Source organism: Rhinopithecus roxellana, chromosome 1 (assembly GCF_007565055.1).
Source record: "Rhinopithecus roxellana isolate Shanxi Qingling chromosome 1, ASM756505v1, whole genome shotgun sequence".
Taxonomy (NCBI): Eukaryota; Metazoa; Chordata; class Mammalia; order Primates; family Cercopithecidae; genus Rhinopithecus; species Rhinopithecus roxellana.
In genome coordinates, this window is record NC_044549.1 from 28344314 (window position 1) to 28365474 (window position 21161).

Below are 21161 nucleotides of genomic sequence, written 5' to 3' on the forward strand. Positions count from 1 at the left end.
GATGAGTCTCTGACTTAACTAAATATTCATAATGGATTAGCGTGCTACAAGAATAATGACCACACGAATGCAGGCTAGTTTTATGATTCTGTTTTCTCAGATCCTTTTTGGAAAATCTTACATCTTCAAAGTCTCTACTTGTGATTCTTTATCTCAGACAGTTACAGAAAGATCAACATGGTTTAGAAAAGTCCTAAACACCGAATTTTAACCAGTGATAAAATGAATTTTAGAAGTTTTGATATCCACATGTAGTGTATTTTATTTGAAACTTGGAGACAAATTGGAAAAGGATATCTTCTGTTTGATAACTTTCTGATGAGGCATAATCTTATGTCTGGACTGTTAAATTGAGAATTAGAGCAGATGTCTTAAAGTCACTTGTATGAGACCTTAAGTATCTCTTCACCTTAGCTCCCCAAGTGTAAAATAACTATGTTAATTATATAACTCTTAGTGCAGGTTGAGAAAAAGTGTTCTTATCTTCAAATCACCATCTACAAAGTAAGTATTGAGAGGATTTGACCTATTAGGAGGAAGGTCCTGGCTATTTTATAACCCTGTGATACAAAGTGATATTTTGAGTTAAAGGGGATCTAGAATAATATGACTGCAGTGTTCAAGCATAAGTTGAATATGGCATTTCATGAAAAGAACCTATGTTGGAAACATTTTGTAGTTCAGGTAGAAAGTGTGTATTTTTGAAGCTGTGTTGTACTATTGCCAGTTCCTCAAGATAACATCTCCTAAGTATAAGGTATGAATTATTTAGAAGCTGAAGTAAGGAATGGTAAAAGAAAGCAACCAGAACAGAGGAAGAGTATCAAACTAGGGCATATTTTTATTAAGTAGTGGAGTCCATTGGAGTACAGTGTGCTGAAATATCAGGATCTTAGGATAAGTATTTAGTTCTCGTATATTGTTTTGCCTTTTGTTTTTAAAGGGCTGGCATAGCCATGGGTGCTCACTACATTTACTTTGAATGTGGAATGACTGTTGGTCATTTTAATGAAGTAAATTTTAATGAAGTAAAATTTTTATCCTTTGTGAAGAGTGTCACGATTTACTTTTTTAAAAATTAAATAAACTTTGGTTGGCTTTAGAATTGTTAGTCTTTCTCAGTGATAAATGAAAATGAAAAATTAACCCCATGAATGACTTTGTACTGGCCCCAGCTCTTTCATCTTGAACAGGTTCTAGGACCTTGAGAAAATTTCTTAATTTTGGCCTGAATTTTCTTGTCTTTCAGTAAGGGAGTTAAGTTGCATAATCTCTGAAGTATGTTCTGACTTCCATAATTTTGTGATTTTGAATGAAGTTAAGTAAAGTAGGAGTTCAAAATGAGTAGAAGATTATTCCTAAATCAAGTTAGATGAAGTTAATAAGAGTTATTAATAAGAGTTTCACGATAACAGACTTTTGATAATAAAGAAAAGAGATCAAGTGTCAGAGAAAACGTTCTTTGTAGTAGAAATGGTTTCAGGAGTTGCAAAACCGTCTATGGGATGTAATGACAATTAGATTTGTTTGATTAGGGCAAAGAGTTTTTCTTGGGGTATGGTAGTGAGTTTGCCTATTATGTTGATAAAGACTCGATAATTTCTAATAGCCATTTAAAATCTGTTTTTAAGAAAGCTTTAATCTACATTTTTTTAAACCCCAGCATTTCGGCTTCTGTACCTGTTGCCTACCCCAAAAAACCTTCACAGGAATCATATTATTTGTTTCCTTTTTAACAGTTGTACAGTTCCCCCGAAAAATTCAGAGCATAGGCAAAGATAAACATTCCTAGACTCTCAAAGAATGAAAATAATACTGATTAAAAGTATGCCTCCTTACAATAAAGTTGTCCGTTTTATAAATTGCTGCTTATTAGAGACAACCAGATAATTATTATAGTAGGACCCATTTCAAATTTTTTCTTAGAAATTTCTCTTATTCTGGATAACATTTGACTACTGTAAACTCTTGAAAATTACCATAAAATACCTGTGGAACTGTTTTTAAAATGAAGAAGCCCACATGTTAGAAATACATTTCATCGTGTTTAAACACATACCTTTTCTACATTTGGAAGCCCTGTTTCGTGTAAAACACGCATAGAGCAGTTTGTCAAAAGAGGCACTGTCCTTGTGACAGTCTTCAAGTATTTTATTTATATTGGTGGACAGACGTGAACTGTTCTTTACAGAGTGCTATGGCCACAAAATGTAAAGTTAATCACTCTCTTTAGAAAAAAAAATGCATCCAAACTTATATATGATATAATTTGACCCAAACCATTAATAATACTTTTGATGATACATTTTTCAAGGGAAAAGAATGTGTAAGTCATCTATAGTCCCTTAAAAATTAGAAATACGTGTCAAAGGAGGCTGAAAAACACACATGTAAATATCTTTGGAAATTCTGACTATGTAACTAATACTAAAAACTGCCTTTTGATTCTTCTCGATTCTTTTAATAAGTACCATAACACCTTCAAGCCAGAAAGGTGTGTCTGAAGGTTCTAACACACACATTGTAGAATTCCTAAGTCATTGTCTCACTACTCTTCTAATTTTTCACAGATTATTCCAAGCATTTAGTAGTAACATAAAAAGACCTCCTTTGTATTGAATTTAAACTTTTATATCACCTTGGAAGTTTTAGACTAGAAACCCTTGCACTAGTAATGACTTTGGGACTCTGGACGTTTAGCTGGATGACTGATCCCAGTGTATCACTGCCAAGTGAAGGGAAGACATTGAGGCATGCGATGTGTTGAATTGCTTTGACTCACTTCTTTCCCCTGGCAGCGGTTGCAGCCTGGCGGCAGCAGTACCAAATCTGTGTACTTGCACGTTTGAAAGCTGCTTTTCTTAGGCTCCCACAGCAGTTTGTATAGAAGAGGAGCCAAAGTAAGACGTCTAAAGAGACTTTCTCAAAAGCAATTCACATGTGATCTTACAAAGAACTCCTTTTAGATTTGTTCCTATCACTACACTCCTCAGACTTCTGTTAAAGCCTTTGCTAAGAGGTAGTGTTAGGGCAAGGCCTGGTAAGTTCTATTGTGTTGAATTTGTTGCAGAGTGTGTTTAAGAAATAACAGGCTTAGAGTAATTTAGAGTGTAGGGGCCAGCCATCTCCAGACACGAAAGAGGCAACCTGATATTGAGAGGTTAGGTGATTTAGCCAAGACATGCTCCTGCTTAGAGAGTCCAGGTTTTCAGACTTCCACTTATGTGTTCATTTATTATGTCAGAATATGGTTATGAATAGTAAGAAGTAATGTGTTGCAGAAGAATAACAGAAAGGACATTTTAACTATACCATAAAAGTTAAACGGTGTCAACTGCCATTAATCTGATAGGAAGATCCAGATTAAAGTTTCAGACCCTGGAGACTGAAATGGGTTCAGAACTAAAAGAATATATAGTGTATCTGTCCTTACTCTGTGAGATGATGAGAGGCAAAAGATGGCAGTTTTGAGGGAAATCAGAGCTTTTCTTCTCAAATCCTGAGGGTTAGTTTGTGAACTTCTGTTTATTGGCCATCATGTTTTGAGCACCTGCGGAGGAAAGGGTGCTCCCTCAGCCCTAGCTAGCTTAAGGACTGTGCTGATGGGAAGCAGAAGCAGCTCCTTGTGCCCTCTTAGTAAACAGCACAGATTCTCACTTCAATAACTGATGAGTCTGTTCTGTTGTCTCTCAGTCCCCTTGTCAAAACCACTGATCTGGATTGCTCTACAGAAGCTGCTTTGCGCCTCGCTTCTCTGATGATCATGGAGGAACTCAGTTTTAATACTGTCGTTTGCGTCTGATACACTTAGGCAGCAGTTCCCTCACGGACCTTTTAGATCAAAATGACGCTGCAGTACCTTAAGAAGCTTTTAAAGGAGACATTCTGTTACTATTTGGGGAAGAAGAAAAAGGCAGTATTATATAGCGGAAAGAGTTCTGATTTTGTGGTCAAGAGACCCGATCTTAACTCTGCCACTAATTGGTTTGGTGAGCTTGAGCTAACCTTTAACCCCTGTGGGTCTTTTTTTTTTTTTTTGTCATCTGTAAATTGGGGGACAAGATGATCTCCAAGGGCTGGATTTGCAGTCCCCATCAAGTCTGTATTGAAGGGTTTCATTTTTAGAAGAGTAGCTCTTTAAACAAATTATCCTATAAATTAAATATGACACCAGAAATAGCAGTGACAAATGGAGAATTTTCCTAGGGGAGCCACTTATGACAGGCTACAGAAAACTTTTTAAAATAAAAACTTATTATCAGACAGTAGGATGCCCTACAAATAAATTGATAAGTTCTGTTTTACAATGTAGGAATCTGAAAATATCTAGAAAATTAGAATTTTTTAAAAAAAAATTGTAGAATCTTCTTCCAAAGATCAAAACAATGAGTCTATAACTAAGGTAATTTAGATAGATGTGAATTTCATCTGAGTAAGTTTAATTATAAATTGTATCTGAATTATCAAAGTCTAATACTATAAATAAATATTTGGTTGGGTATCAGTCTTCCATCTTGCCTTATGTATTTATGCTACATCAGTTGGTTTCATTAATACCATTTTAATTGATCATAACTTGTCTTACTGATAGTAAAAAGAGCCTTTACAGCTGTGTACATGTTGGGACGTGGTACCGCTTTCATGGCTTTGCTGGGAACACTACACTGATTTTGAAATATCAGACATAGCTTATTTAGAACGAGTAAGTTTGTTTTCATATAGTGTAGGGCAGCAGTAACAGTAATTACTGTCCCGATATAATGATGCTAATCTCTTATCATCATCATCTGAAGTGAATGATAAAAACATGTTAAATTGAATCTCCTTTCTAACTTGTGTTGTGCAACCATTATAGGTCCTGGACCACTTAGGAGATAATTGGGCTGTTCCTTATTCTTTGTGGTAGTGGCAGATATTCAGCTTGAGATTTAAAACCACTATTACCAGTCAGAGTTGTGTGTGCTTAAAATATGTTGTTGTCCACCAGCTCAGACCAGTAATTGGTGAGGAAGCGGTGTAGGGGATAGCTGTTTTTTCATGCAGAATAGCTTTTTAAAAGATCATTTCATCAAGATTTAAATGTAAGCAAGCAGAGAAATTTTATAAAAAATCCACTAGATGGCATCTTGTAATTGTGTTTAGCATTATCCTGAAGCATTCTTGACTAGCGGGTATAATTGGAACAGAAAGGGTTTTATTTTTTTCTCTGAAGGTTGGTTGTTCATGAATATATGAATTCATATATACTTTAAAATAATCTTAAAGTGAAAAAATTTTAACCAGTCATTTTGTCATACTGCCCACTCATCATAGGAAACATATCTAGAACATCCTGATATGTTCTCAAACATAGCATGACATTGGTAACCTGTATTAATAACATCGGGAAATTTGCTTTCCTAACCATTTTACATTCTTAATTTTATAAAAAATATGGAAAGCATAGAAAATTGGTCCCCTGCTAGTTAGAAAATAAGTTTTGGTATTTTGCTTTGATAAGGCATTGTGCTTATAGCAGAGATATGGATTATGTTTTTGGTGTGGTTCCAAAGTTCTTTTAAAGTTCTAAGAACTATTGACCTTGATCCTGTGAAAAATTTCTTAGTGTTGAATTTATTTTTCAAATACAGATGCTCTTTGACTTAAAATGGGGCTACATCCTGATACACTCACTGTTAAGTTGAAAATATCCTGTCAAAAATGCGTTTAATACATCTAACCTCCCAAACATCATAACTTAGCTTCTCCTACCTACACGCTCAGAACAGTTGTATTAGCCTACAAGTGGGCAAAATCATCTAACACAAAGTCTATTTTATAATAGTGTTGCATATCTTATGTAACTTATCGAATACTAAAAGTTTTTCAAGCACGTTTAACCTAGGTTAGGCTATGATATTCAGTAACTTAGGTATATTAAAGACCATTTTCCACTAATTGTATTTTTAACTTACTTGTAAGTTGAGAAACGTCTGTATTAACAAACTAACAATCTTATTCTTATGTGCATACAAATTTCCAAATGATTTGGTTAATCTCTTTAGCCTATTAGTATTTTTAAAAGCTTATTGTTTATGGAACTATACAGTATACCCCAATGTTTTATTTTTTGATTTTTGAATTATTTGTGTTTTAAGTTAAAGAAAAACTAAAAAATAGAATTACCAAAAAGAAGAAAACCTCATCCATAATTTTATCATAGAGAGATAATGTCGTAAACAATTTAGTGTTCATTCTTTCAGGCTTTTTTGGTTTATGTATATGTAAGCACATATTTATTATGTATTTTTTAAAGGAATCAGGCTCTTATATTCTGTGCAACTTTTTTTCCCACTTATCTTGAGTGTCTTTTTATGCCAATAAATGCATTTTCATGGGATTCTTAATCACTATAAATTGTTACATTTTAACCAAGCTCCTGCTGTTTATATTTTGCTCCCCCCACCCCCCTATTTTTTCTCTACCCACAGATTTTTGACATGCAGAGGTATTTCTTTACCTAACGGTATTTACTGATGAGAGCACTGGATTAAAGCAGCATAGGTCAATCTAGCACAACATATGGTTAATAGTAGGTTCTCAATAATATTGAATGAATTTTTTACTTTTTTTGGTTACATGAGTATGGTTAGAAGTTATTATAGGCATAGCATGGCGGCTTAAGCCTGTAATCCCAGCACTTTGGGAGGCAAGCCGAGGCAGGAGGATTGTTTGAGCCCAGGAGTTTGAGATAAGCCTAGGCAACACAGTGAGACCTTGCCTCTGCAAAAATTTGAAACCTTAGCTGGGTTTGGTGGCGCACGCCTGTCGTGTCAGCTACTGTAGAGGCTGAGGTGGGAAGATCACTTGAGCCCAGAAGGTCAAGGCTACAGCAGTGAGCTGTATTTGCACTACTGTACTTCAACCTGGGCAAGAAGGGCAAGACCCTTTCTCAAAAAAAAAAAAAAAAAAAAAAAAAGTTGTTAACTGTAGTTTATTTCAAGTTGATTTGAATGTTTATAGTTCATGATTAATTATGATGATAATGATAGCAAACCTTCATTTGCACTTACTGTAAAGCACTACTCCAAGCAGTGTTATGTGTTTATAAAAATTGACTTAATCCTCACAATGAAGTAGATACTGTTATTATCTTCCTTTTACAGATGAGGTTGCCAAGGCACAGAGAGGTTAGGTTACTTGCCCAAGATTACACTGTTTGCAGATAACCTAATAATTTATAGATGCAGGTTTATAAATTCAGGAAAAAAGAGAGTTCACACTTAACATGTATGTCAGATCACATGAGATACGAAGCATAGACAAAGTGAAATTAAGCAGGATTGTCTAGGATTTCTTTCAAAGCCATATTTAAGGGCTTCATTAAAAAAAAAAAAAAAAAAAGCCAAAGATTTGTGTAGTTCTTTTGAAATGGCGTCAGTACCATTTTCATATTGAATGTAAGATCGCAGGTTGTAAAGTTTGTAGTCTAAATAATATAGTTTACAGTTATGTTTGACACCATGCATATCTTACTTTGACATAGATGATACAGAATTTTTAATTTGTATGGAATTTACATATCATGGTAATAATTTGATGTATATTAACCAAAATTCAGGCTCATAGAGTTTTCTGGGCTTGAGTCACATACTTTCTCAGCCTTGTCCAGGTTCTGCTGTGCTGAATATGGAAGCTGTGTGGTTTCCCAGCAGCAGAGCCATTGATTTAATGTACATTTATTAAGCACCTAATATATGCCAGGCACAACAATAGCACTGGGCATACAAAGATAAATAAAATACCACCTCTTCAGGAAGACATAGTGTGTGGCTAGCAGCATTGAAAAGATCCATCCCAGAAACAACAGGATTCTGTTAAAGTGCTTGCTTACTTGCTTTAAGATTGTTTCTTTATAAAATGGAAAAAATAAAACATGAACAAGCAGAACCAGAAAGGGATTAGTACAGTCCAGGCTTTCTCTTTCCTCTGAACTTGTACTGTGGGGGCTTTATTTAAAAACCCCTCTCATCTTGATGTCATAGTACCTAAAATTCCTTCATGAAGAGTCATTAAAAATTACTCTTCCCCAAAACCATATTTTAAAATGAGTTTTAATTTATTATGTTACTTAACCCTTGTTGTCTCATTGGGAAAGCCTAGCCTATGACAACCTGGAAGGACTCAGAACTGGCATTTTAAAACAGAAAGTCTATCGGCAAGAACAGCTTCAGTAAGAAAGTAGGATCTGAGTCCCGGGGATCAGGGAAGGCTGGGAGGAACAAGTGTTCAGTGTGAACATAATTCAGGATTTCAGATACTTCCTGCTGAGCCCATAAGTGTTACTGTGGCCAGAAGGCTGTCAGACTTTGACAAGTGAGCCCTATTTTTGGATAATGGAGAAACAAGCCAAACCTTCCTCAGTGGCCACATGGGGCTTTTTGGTTCTTAGGAAGGTCTGGAAAAGCTCCTCACAGACCAAAGTCGAAGGATGGCATAAACGAACGTATCTGACTTCCCTATTTTAACTAGAGCTACTCCTGAGTTGGACTCCTTTATCGCCTCTTAGGAGTACCTCTTTACAAAGTAAATATTCCAAAAATCCAAATAGGATTTCAGAAGCCCCATATTTCTAAGAGGAGGCCAGGGGGTGCAAGTGGTAGTAGACGTGCAGAAAGTAAGGGTGAAGTGGTTTCCAAGTAAAACGAGGTTGTTGATTACTTGAAAAGGTGACAGAACCAAATTTATGAAAGCGTTAGGGTTTCCCATACCTGACAGTACGGCTTGTTGGAAAAAGGAGCAGAAAGAGGCTGAATTTTCAGTCAGAAACCACTGAAACCACTATTTATGTAATATTTATAGGAGACCATGTGCGATTCAGTTGAATTGCTAGGTCTCGCTATAGCAGTTTTTAAAAGCTTCTTTGATTGTTGACAGGTCTGTTAAGACATGCTGCACATGTAGATAAGGAAGACACTCAAGTTGCAACATCCTCACTAAGTGATCATGAAGTTCTTATGGTAAAAAAGTTCAGATTTACAATTCCATGTAACCTTTCATTAATTAAACAAATTGGATCTTTGTTACTCTTCTGAAAGTTTTAGAATTGCACTTCATGTTTTAGAAATGACTCATCAGCTTTGCATTGCTCTGCTGACCAGGAAGCCTAAACTTGCAAAAGTAGTGTTTTTCTCTGGATTTTGGAGTGTGCCTCTTTGTGTGTGATGTACCGTGGTGGCCCAGCATAGAGGGTGTAGCAGTTGACTCCCTTCCTGTAATGCTTTTCAAAATAACACCTGAAAAGTGGAAGCTCTGATGGTAGTGCTAATAAATAATGCTTTAGAAACCTGTTCTAACAAAATTAAGCCAATTTGGATAGCTTATAAGTAATCAACACAAATAGACATAGAAATATTAATGCAAGTTTTATGATATCAGGATTGTTAGCAACCAGAGATCACGAAGAAAATATTTACATCCACCAAGGACACCTTAAGCATATAGTAGATGAGTCTTGTATGTTCCTGGAAATAGGTGGGGAAAGGTTTAGTTAATATAGTGTTATGAAACGTCTTTTTTAAAGAGTCTTAAATTATTTTTTAAATTCAAATTTATATAGTGTGTTTATTTAGAGCAGTAACTTTCAACTGCGGATCCCACAACCCTACAAGGAGTGTTTAGAAATTAGTGGGACATTATTTGGTGAAATGCTACAGTCTGGGATTGGGTGTAGGGGTCAAAGGGCAGGGAAAGAGCCTAGATATATGTTAACTCAGCAGGAAGTGAAACAGTCTTGCCAAGTAGGGAACTATCCCATTCACGATGCCAAAATCTTCCTCACTGAGAAATGCTGATTTTAGAGTACTGGATATTACTGTAAGTTAAGCCTAACCGGAGAAGTAATTGAAAGCGTCCACCCTTTGGACTCTGAAGATGCATATCATATACCGAAAGAATAAGGTAAAATTTCCTGTAGAGAAATTCTGGAGATTTCCACACTTACTATTTTATTAAGGTGAACTACCTTGTGGATAGTTTTACTCAGTTGCTTAACTGAGGGTAAATTTTATTTCTCCCTGTCAGAGTAAAGCTAGCAACAGGGGGGCTATAAATATAAATTTCCAGAATCTTACACCTGCTGACCATAAAAGTCAGTCTAGATCACAGGGGAAGGTGCACCGAAAGCACGTTTTCAGCAGCTACTGATAAAGCTAACATGAAATAAAATCACAGACATTCAACGTGCTTCATAACAGTGCAGTGTAATGAAATCCAGAGGCCAGTTGATAGTAAAAATCAGGTGTTGTAAAAGTGTACTTCACATAAAACTAATTTGGTTACTCTTTTTAAAAGCTGATGTAGAGTAAATTCATGAAGATGTTAGGAACATGGGTAGGGTGAGTGAGGTTGGAGGAAGGAAAGATGACCTAAGTTGTTGGGAACTCCTCTTATGGGAAGAACGTTTAATAGTTTTTTTCTCCCCGGTGTTATTGAGGTTATGGATGATTCACTATGAGTTCTTAAGCTATCTCTGACATTTTCCCCAAGTTATTTCTAAGACAGTTCACTCGTTCATTCATCACTAAGAATTTGTTCTTTGTAGTAGGTATGCTTCTATTAAGTGTGGAAGACAAACCTGCAAACAATAAAACCCCTGTTGAAGATGATAATGTCACAGTAGCTGTGTAGATAAAATACTGTGGGACGGAAGGGTCTACTCCAGCAAACCAACTCGAGCTGCTGATCATAATAGGGCAATCACTTAAGTTACCTAGAAATGAGATAAAACAGTATTTCTGCTCTCCCACTAGATCCCATAGCATTGGCTAATAAGCTAGGATGACTCTGGTATAAACAAAATGGAATTTTAAAGTTCATTCTTAATTAAGATATGATATGTTGAGAGTCTGTTTTATTCCCATGTATGTAGTCAAGTAAATGCTTCACTTCTAAATGCTGAAACTATAAGACGTCCCGCGGTAATTGAATTACAGACAAAAAGGCCCATTTGCTGCAGTTGCAGTAATTATGTGGTGAAGCAGTTAATTTTGAGCAAGTGTGAAAAGATGTCACATTGTCACAGAAGGGATCAGGAAGAGAAAATCACTTTCCACTGCAGCATATTGATCTGACACCTCAGAAGCCTGATACTTTATCCTCCTTTAAATCACATTTAAAATATTTTATTTTAAAATAACTTACTGACTTTCTTTTTTGTCTGTAAAATAGTACGTGTTGAATGAGAATAACAGCAAAATGCATGGAGACAAAAATATCAGTCAATGCATATACCACTCCGTATCCCTTGTGAACATTTTATTGTTGTCCTTTTAGCCTTTTTACTAGGTATAAACATAGTCGAACAGTTTCTTTACTTTTTAATTAGAAATATGGTATATAAATGTTACTGTAAATGCATTTAATGAAACTTTTTTTATTGATTGATTTTGCCGTCAAATTCCTATGCCTGCCCTTGTTAGAGGTCCCCCCGCGTCCGATTTTAGTGTTTTATTTGATTTCACAAAGATGATGGGATTCGAGGTGTGATATGGTGTAAACTTGTACATTTTAGAAATAGATGCTTCCTCATATGTTTGCTATGTATCATAAAATTACTGCCCTTTAGTAGGATGGGAAGCATAGTTTTCTTTTTCAGGGAAAAGAAAATAGCTATTTTGCTAGAGAAGGAAAACTTCAGGGTATTATAAGGATTTATTTGTGATCACATTTGCCTGATGCTGATAGATGCAATGGTATACACTTTGGTATTGCTTGTTTTGATTGTCATTCTTTTATTCTGCTTTCTTAACTTTGCTACAGATGCTCTTAGTCACTCCATGTTCACATACTGGAGTGGTTAATGCTCCTTTTAGAAGCTAAGCTATCAGACTGTCAGTCAAGAATGTACTAACTGCTGACTTTATGGATGCGTCCCAAAAGTTAGATTTGGCGTTAGAGGTCACATTCATACAAAACTCTGTTTTATGAGAGCAAGGAATACTTTACGGTCCAAGGGCTGTTGGCAGTTTTCCAGTTTCTATCTATGGATCTATCAGCTCTACACTTCGTAGAAAGTAGGCATGCATGTGCCTGCACATGTGTTAATCTTAAAAGTATAGTTCTTTTCCATGAAAGCTGCTTTATTTTTTCTTACCCAGAAAGATTATATTGTGGTAATGGGAACTTTTAACCCAGGATTATAAATGTTCCTTAGGCTTCAGTTAGATCGTGCTGTTGTTCTCTACTAACTGAACTTTAAGCTATCAAAAATAAGAGCCTTCCCATTGTTTTACTATGTCAATATCTGTTGTTTCCTCCCTGCATTAAAAGTCCCCAGATGGAAAACTGTCTTTCTAAATTCCCTTCAGCAGTACCTATTGCAGGTAAGAAAATATTTTTAATAAATGTTATAATGTGGCTGCTATTTATCTTCTCTAATTGTTTAACATGAACCATGGAGATGACAGGGTTATTTTATTGTTTTAAAATAAGCTTGTTTCGTTCTATATATCATCATTAGACTTGCCATAGCAGTAAATATGAAAGGTTAAGAAATAGATTCCGTTTTTAAATATAAAACTTAAACTATGTTTCAGTTTAAGATCTTCACAATTTTTCCCGTAGTTGCAGTATTTTTTTTTCTGAGATAATAGGCCCTGTCCAAGGGGATGCTGAATAACTCTCCAATAATGTCCAACACTGTCTGACATCCCAGAGAAGGAATTGAGAGGTTCTCCCAGGTAGTCAAATGGATGCTGTTGCTATGGTAAGTTCCTACGTCACCATGACAAGCAGGAATATCCAAGGAAGCAGCAGTGGCGGAGCAAAGGCAGCTACTTCTAGCCTGACAACTAAAAGCTGAAAACTCACATGACTGAATTTCAGGGAACATTTTTCCCATAGTTGAGAGTGGGGTGCCTAACTGAATCATCAATGTCAGCTATGAACAGTGAGAAAAATGCTTTTGTAAGATCAAAGATAGATACTGTATTTGGAATTTGTTCAGGAAGAGTAACTTTGCAATTGCAAATATACTCTTAACTGCAGTATTTTGTTATCTGTCTTCGAAGGAGAGCTGCATGTTGATAGGCCACTTCCTGCCTTTCATCTTTTTTTTTTTTTCTGGGATTATAGGCAAAGTGGGTGGGGGGAAGCAGCACCATAGAAGTGTCAGTCCTTTTTTATGAGCTGTTTTAAAACATGGGCAACTGAATTACACATTTTAGAAAGTAAAGTTGGTTCTGAAGAAATGCAGTTGTAATTTTGTGGTAGGGTCACTACGAATGGCTTCCAGGAGACTCTGCCAAATAATAGCAGAGGTTAACAATATAGTCTATAGAGAAACTAGAGAACACAAAATATGAATGTATTAGTTTTAGGAGCCAGGGTGTTATATAGACTGACAGGAGGCTGCCAGGGTCAAGAAACAAGTTTTAAGAAAATAGGAAGCCCATCTGATAGGAGACAGTATCACGAGAGTAGGCACTGATTTGTCAGTTTGACAGGTTCTTGTTCGTGGAATCAGCATAAAGTTACCTTGATCCACTTTAACCTGAGGGTATTTAATGAGGTGTTTGGTATAACAAATGTTGAGGATAGTAATTTGGGGCCACATTAGGCTAGTTGCAAAGTCACACTTGAGCAGCCTTAACCAAGATGATTTTTCTAAATGAAATTGAAGGAAGCAAAGGGTAGGAAACTCATGAAAGGTTGCTGAAAATTACATGTAGAAGATACACTATTCCCTTTCCTTCTCAGCCTTCATTTTTCTTCATCAGCTCTCACTAGTGCTGCATCTGTGAGAGGATAATGCAGGCTATCCTGCCATGAGTAATGGACCTTGATTTCCACTTTTCTGATTGCTTGCTCTCTGCTGTAAGTAATGCCTTACAGGCATTCTCCCTGTGTCCTGGAGCATTTTAACTAATACTTATTTGGACAGAAGTCCCAATAACCACGGATTTTTTCATTCAACTTTTCTAATTTTTGCCTTTATTGATTTCCAGTAAAACTCTCAGTGCAGATTTTTTGTACATTTGTTTTGTAACTACAAGGTTTTTTGTTGGTATGTACCTTTTCTTTGTGATATTCTTTCCCTTGAGAATAGCAAGGAACCCTGAGAGTTGGTAGATTGTTCTCAAAATAGATCACTTCTTTTCTGCTCCATTTGGCTGTGACTTCTTTCATTAGGATAATAGAATAAAATTGCCCTTTAGAAGCTTTTCCTTTATTGATCCAGTTCATTTCAGAGGCGGAAAGTGAAGAATAAAGAGTTCTTTTTATTATCTTCTTGTAAATAAACCAGGCCATTTTTACTCTTAAAAACAATACTGTACTCATTTTACTCTTACTAATAGTAGAAATTCAAGTAATCTCAAGTTTATAATTTAATAGGAAAATACGTAAATATGTGTGTGTGTATGTGCAAAACGTTTAGTTTTAACTTACCCTCTTGTGGACTCAGTTTTACAGATCATTAAATTGGTGAGTTTAGATCAGTTCTGACACGTTTTTTGTGCGGTTATTGTACGGTTTTATTTGTGATTCCCAGTGTATGCTTCATAAAATCTCAGATCTAGAAATAACCATAAGAGAGGTACTGGTTTACCTTTGTCCGTTTGAGCAGTAGTAGATTTAATATAAGAAGAGCTGTCTGTGTTTTTTCTTGTTGTTTTTTTTCTCTTCTGGCAAATTTCCAAGACTATATGGTGATTTTTAAGTAGGAAAGTTTTTAAAACTGTTTTGGAAGATAGTTGAAGAAGTAGTGACAGTAGTTGTCTGGGTTTAGCAGTATCAATAATTTAGCACTTTTAGTGGTCAAGGACAGACCCTTCTTTCCACTATTCATGTCTAGGGACACTTGAACTCCCCATTGATTTTTCCATCATGCAGGAGCCCCTCAGTGTTCAGTTAGTTCTTCCCCGAGCACATGAATGGTTGGATTGGTGTGAGGCCCACAATTTAAAGACCCAGGTTTGGCCATGTTTATTACTTGTCTGAGCTGTAGACAATTGTGGTGTTCACGTTTTCTAGTGTCATATGCAGTTTTGCCTCAGATTCTGAATAAATATAAAAATAGGGCTAAGGTGATTTAATCCTAACCAACCTGTTAAAGGTCCAAATCTCCTAATTTCTGAAAGTTTAACATCTCCATAATAAATTATGCACTGAATTGTGTCTAAAATAAAAAATTTGTATTTACTAACAGCCTCTATGGCTTTGCTTTGAGAATATTAGAAATTGACTTTTTTTTTAAGGAAAAAATATTTCTCAATATACTTTCTAAATAGATGTTTAATTAATTTATGTTTCTAAATAGATGTTGGGAAGTCTTATTAAAATGTTGGAAAAGTTATTTTTTCCTTAATACAGAATTCCAAGAAAGCACATCAGAAATGTTTAAAATGTCAGAAGTTATAAAACAACTTAATGATGGTATACAAAATTCAGCTTTAAGCCAGTTTTCAAATCATAGAAAGGGTCCAGCGTTAATTAATAATGGAGGGCGGTTTGCATAAACTGTGGGAAAAACAGGGAGTGGGACAAATACACAGAACAGCTGTTACAGTTTTTCTTAAGACTCAGCTATACAGTTAAGTTTCTTTTTTTTTTTTTTTTAAGGAGTGTAAAGGCTATGTGAAGTCCTGCTAAGCTGATTTATTGTGTCTTTATTTTTCTAGTAGAGAGTGGAGAGAGGGGAATGGAGAACTTATAGACAGAGAAGGTGGGACTGCAGGACAGCCTGGCCCCTGCTGGAGATAAGGAGGTAAAATCATAGCATACAGTGGTAATAACAGGCCTTCATGGTCATCTAGCCCAACTTTCTGATGCTTCAAGACACTCTCCACAGTTTTTCAACTTCATCAGTTGCGAATTTTGTCTTGAGCCGGTCTGACATTGGATCTGTTTTTCCTTTTGTGAGGTGAAAGCCAGGACTAGACACTGGTCATTTTTACTCTGTCTGATACCGTTATTGGTCCCATAGTTCACTATGTAAAAAGTACTCTACAAGCAACAGAAAATGAATATGAAAAGTACAAAATGGGCTAGGCACGGTGGCTCACACCTGTAATCCCAGCACTTTGGGAGGCCGAGGTGGAAGGATCACCTGAGGTCAGGAGTTCGAGACCAGCTTGGCCAACATGGCGAAACCCTGTCTCTACTAAAAATGCAAAAATTAGCAGGGCATGGTGGCACACACCTGTAATCCCAGCTACTCTGGAGGCTGAGGCAGGAGAATTGCTTGAACCCGGGAGGCAGAGGTTGCAATGAGCCGAGATCGCACCACAGCACTCCAGCCTGTGTGATGAGCGCAACTCCATCTAAAAAAAAAAAAGATAACTACAAAATGTTATTTACACTTTATGACACTTTATATCTGTTCCCAGATCATCTTTGACCATTTTTGTATGAATGCCACCAAATTCCAGTTCTGTTCTCTCTTCAGCATTGCTTTCCTGTGGAGGCCCAGCCAGTGCTTCCCTAGGGCAAGCCTGAGATTCCAGGAATGGCCAGTCACCTGACTTATTTCCTGGGATCACATCCCTTGAAAGTTGCTGAACCTACCTAGTCCTAAATAATAGCACAACAAATAACTGAACAGTTCTTTTCAGACTCTTTTTAATGTGTTGTTGATGCCCAAAGTAAGAGAATCCAGGTCACAGTTGGCAAAGTTTGCAGTGGCAGGAAGCTCTTGGGGAACCCAGGGTTCATTCTTGACAGTGTCTTCGGCAGTATGGATAAATTTAGCTGTTAGTTATAAGGGTTAATAATGGGACAAATTGGGATCGTCAGAGGGAGCAAAGAGAATTGTCTGAATTCTCCAATGGCTTTTATAATTGCCAAGTGTCCAGTGCCGAGAATGTTATACTACTATATATTATCTATTCTCTAATGGTTCAGACCACATGTTTTGCACTCTATTACCTGCTGCCTAGTTCCCAAATGGTTTTATTATTATATAGGTTTTCTCTCACCAACAAGTTCTTTATTGTTCCAACTCATATTTTATAATCACTGTCATCTTGCTTAATGCTAGTCCATTAATAGGCCCTTAAAAGGTTGATTTGAGATCAGAAGGTCTCCCTAGAGGAGTTATATAAGAGCTATAGAAAGAATTTGCCCACCTTTTAGTACAGATTTGGCAGTCATCAAAGCAAATGGCTGGGAGAGCTCAGCAAGCAGAATTCTCCTTTGACTCCTCAATGAGCCTTACCTTTCAGTTGAAGGGAAGCTATAATATGAAATAAAATGTGTCTGATGTTTGCTGTTAGATTGTGATTTTTTGGTACACAGCAGACAATGACAGGTTTTCCTTATTTTTTTTCCCCCTTAGAATCAGGGCGATCAAGTATATTTTATCTACTCCAGTTGGTTCTTTTTCAAACTTTCGACTAAACTTACTTTTATTCTTAAGCCATATAATAGTACACATTTTAAAATCTAGCAATACTTGGACATTTCTGAAGACCTTTTTTGGTACAAAATGTCTTTTGAATTTTTGCTTGTGCTTAAAAACATTTACAGTAAACACAGGAAGTTGTATGCTACTCTGAGATTATAGGGGAGGTTTGTGGAGTGCCCTTCCCTTACATGCTGTGTTGCTTATGGAAATGACAAGCTTTCATAATATCTATTAAACTGTAACCTGCCTATTGTGTTCAGTGCAGAATGCTGAATTTAGTTAAAACGTTAAGAAATGTTTGTTCCACCTCTGCCTCTCAGAAAAATTAGATGGAGATGTGTGTGCTCTCCATCAATAAAGCATATTTGTTTTGAAAGATGCAGCACTCATAGGCTGTCAGTCATAACGACTTCTGAGGGTACTTAAGAGCTGCAACATCAATATTTACAAAATACAAAGTGAAGAAAAGTACATTGCGTCACAGACATGTGCTGTCTTGTTCCGATTCCCTCCGTCCTCAGTGTGTTTAGTATGGTTAAGTCTATAGGGAGGAGTATTTTAAGATAAGAATGGAAGTTTGGGATTCCTCTAAAGTGATTACTGAGAGACATGAATGAAATACCAACAAGGCTTGTAAAATGGAATTGCTTTTCCTCCCAAAGTAAACGTATTGATTAAAAACTAAAATCAGTGATACAATCAGATGGAAAGTACCTCTGTTTAAAGTCCAGAGACTTTATAGGCTGTGTTCCTAGTTTGCTCCTTAATGACATTATAAAGATTACATAAATCCCTCTGAGGCTTCTCTCAAATGGGCATAATTATACCCATTTCATGGGATTTGGTAATACTGAATAAATGTGTGCAATAAAGGCTTTGTGAGTTATAAAGTGGAACATAATTGGAAAGCAGCAAATAAGGTAGCCTAGGGGTTTTTAATGGCAGTACTAGCTTTTTGTATAAGAAAATATATTTGGAACTTATTAATGAAATGTACTCAAGTTGTATATTATGAAGTGCTTTATCATAAAAAATTAAAACAGAATTTATTAGATATGTCAGAATGATGACTTTATTATTATATTATAATCTATCTTTGAAAAAAAATTAAAAGCAACATGGGCTCACTTTTAGCATATAGTCCCTGTTATTTATCCTATATTCTGCCGCTAACTCTTGTGGCCTGATAAATTACTAAGTGAAAGCATTCTCTCCCTCGTTTCCCCAACATAATGCCATTGTGTAAATATGGAAAGGCTTGGTTAGACACTTATCACAAAGTACGTTGGAGATTCCAAGTAGAAAGGGACTAAATTAATGAGAAATGGTTTTAGCAGGGTTAAGAATCTTGCTTAGGAGAAAAATGATATTAAATTTGAAAATTCCTGGGTTTAACTCAGTATGTGAATAGTTACCTCTCCCCAAAATCAACAAACACAGTGTTTTAATGATATAAAAGAGCTTCTTAAGTGATTTCCCAGGTTTATATGGTTTATGATTACTTTACAGAGGAGCTTTTTTTGATATTATAAAGCATTACCCTTATATTTAAATAGGATGCTAGAAGATAAAAATTTGGCCAGCAGAGGGAGCCGACTTATGTAAATTGGGCTGTGAGGAAAATGCTCCAGGGTACCTCAGTAAACGTATATCTTGTGGGTATTGGTTTACAACATTCTTGTACTGTGCACTGAGAAGAAAATTAAAGGAAGGAACTTCAGTCATATTAAAACCAGTTCTTTATATTCTCACTTTGGTGCTTCATTTTATTTTATTTTATTTTATTTTTTGAGAAAGAGTCTCATTCTGTTACCCAGGCTGAAGTGCAGTGGCAGGATCACAGCTCTCTGCAGTCTCTACCTCCTGGCTCCTGGGCTCAGGGGATTCTCCCACCTCAACCTCCTAAATAGCTGGGACCACAGGTGTGCGCCAGCATGCCTGGTTAATTTTTAATTTTTTTGTAGAGACAGGGTCTCATTATGTTGCCCAGGCTGGTCTCAAACTCCTGGGCTCAAACCATTACTCCTGCCTCAACCTAACGTAGTGCTGGGATTACAGACATGAGCCACGGCACCTGGCCACTCTGGTACTTTTTTAAAAAGGCAGGCAAATAATATACAAATAGAACTGTGTGTTGTTATTGTTGTTATTCTCAGACATGAAGAATCTTTTATAAATAAATGTCATCAATTTAATAAATTTAGTAGATAAAAATAAGGTTTTAGAACTTGGCTCTGGGGTTAGAGCACATTCATTCTAAACATCTACAAGGAATATAAATAACACATGAAAGAAATATAAAAGGAATTGTTAATGTTCTAAACAGAGTACTATTATGACTGAATCATCAAGTAAGCACTTACATTTTGTATCATATATATTAAATCATGAAATTGGATAATATTTAAGATAAAAATTTCATCCAGCGTGAAGCAAGTATAAAACAAATGGTTTTCTGCTCAACACTATATAGAAATTAATCATAGTACCCTATGCATTCTAATTAATTTCCTTGGCAAATGTGCAGGCTGATATAAGATGATTAGATTCATGCATTTCAACTATTAGTTATTAAATACATATATTCAAGGAAGTATTCTAAGCATTTGGAAAGGTAAAGGTAAACCACACCTACCTTTATGTAATTTGTAATTTAGTAAATGGTGAGTGTAATTCTAGTGTGCCAAAGTATAAGTAGGTGGGCGATGCAGCAGCTAGGTTAAGCAACTTCACTAAATACTATACTGCTTAAAATAAGAAATAAGTATTCTGTTTTTGCCTTTGAGAAAAATACGTTTGTTTTGCAACCATTAAGACTGAGAAGTTTTGCTTTGTAAAGTGAAGTCAATTTAACTGTTACTTAAGTTATTTGCCATCTTTCTTAGAGTATAGAACAGTAGCTAAGGAAAAGATTTCCAATCAGTGATACAGATTGTTGATTCTTAACTAAATCATTGTTTCTGCATTGTTTTTTAAAATTATAAGTAGAGATCAGGATAATAGAAAACATCCAGACCTTTTTATTATTTTTAAACTAAAAACAACAGCTAAGTCATATAAAAGAAAAATTATCCTTCTAAACTTTTACCATTTTAGATGAAATTTAATGTGTATCTGTTTTTTTAAAAAAAAAAAAAAAAAAAATTCAAAGGGGTAGGCCGGGTGCGGTGGCTCACACCTGTAATCCCAGCACTTTGGGAGGCTGAAGCGGGCAAATCACAAGGTCAGGAGTTTGACATCAGCCTGGCCAGTATGGTGAAACCCATCTCTACTAAAAATACAAAAATTAGCCAGGCGTGATGGCGTACTCCTGTAGTCCCAGCTACTTGGGAGGCTGAGGCAGAAGAATCGCTTGAACCTGGCAGGCAGAGGTTGCAGTGAGCCAAGATTGTGCCACTGCACTCCAGCCTGGGCGACAGAGCAAGACTCTTTCTAAAAAAAAAAAATCAAAGGGCCCTATGTAATCTGTAGCATGGAAGATTAAAAATCAGTGTTCAGTGATGGATACAGGAGAAAAGGGAGTGGATAATTATTTCTCTTCCGAGGTCAAAATTACAAATAGAATCATTTTTCTCCCTTCAGATCTGCAATACTTAGAAACTATTTCTAAGTAAATAAAATCACCAGGTGTTTTAGTTTGGTAGTTTGAGTATGCTATTTGAGTAATTGTTAGGAATTTCTGAAATGGAGGGTCACACAGCAGGGCATGGCAAGGATGGATTAGAAAAGCAGGATGGTGAACAAGGAAAAGGACTAGGGGCAAGAGGAATGGACTTCA

The 21161-nt window shown here is 36.1% G+C and overlaps 1 protein-coding gene across 7 annotated transcripts in view; it reads left to right on the top strand.

Moving 5' to 3' along the window:
* The window catches only part of BBX (BBX high mobility group box domain containing), a 273615-nt gene that overhangs the window by 141508 nt on the left and 110946 nt on the right, over nucleotides 1-21161 (top strand). The gene's annotated exons all lie outside the window — the stretch shown is intronic.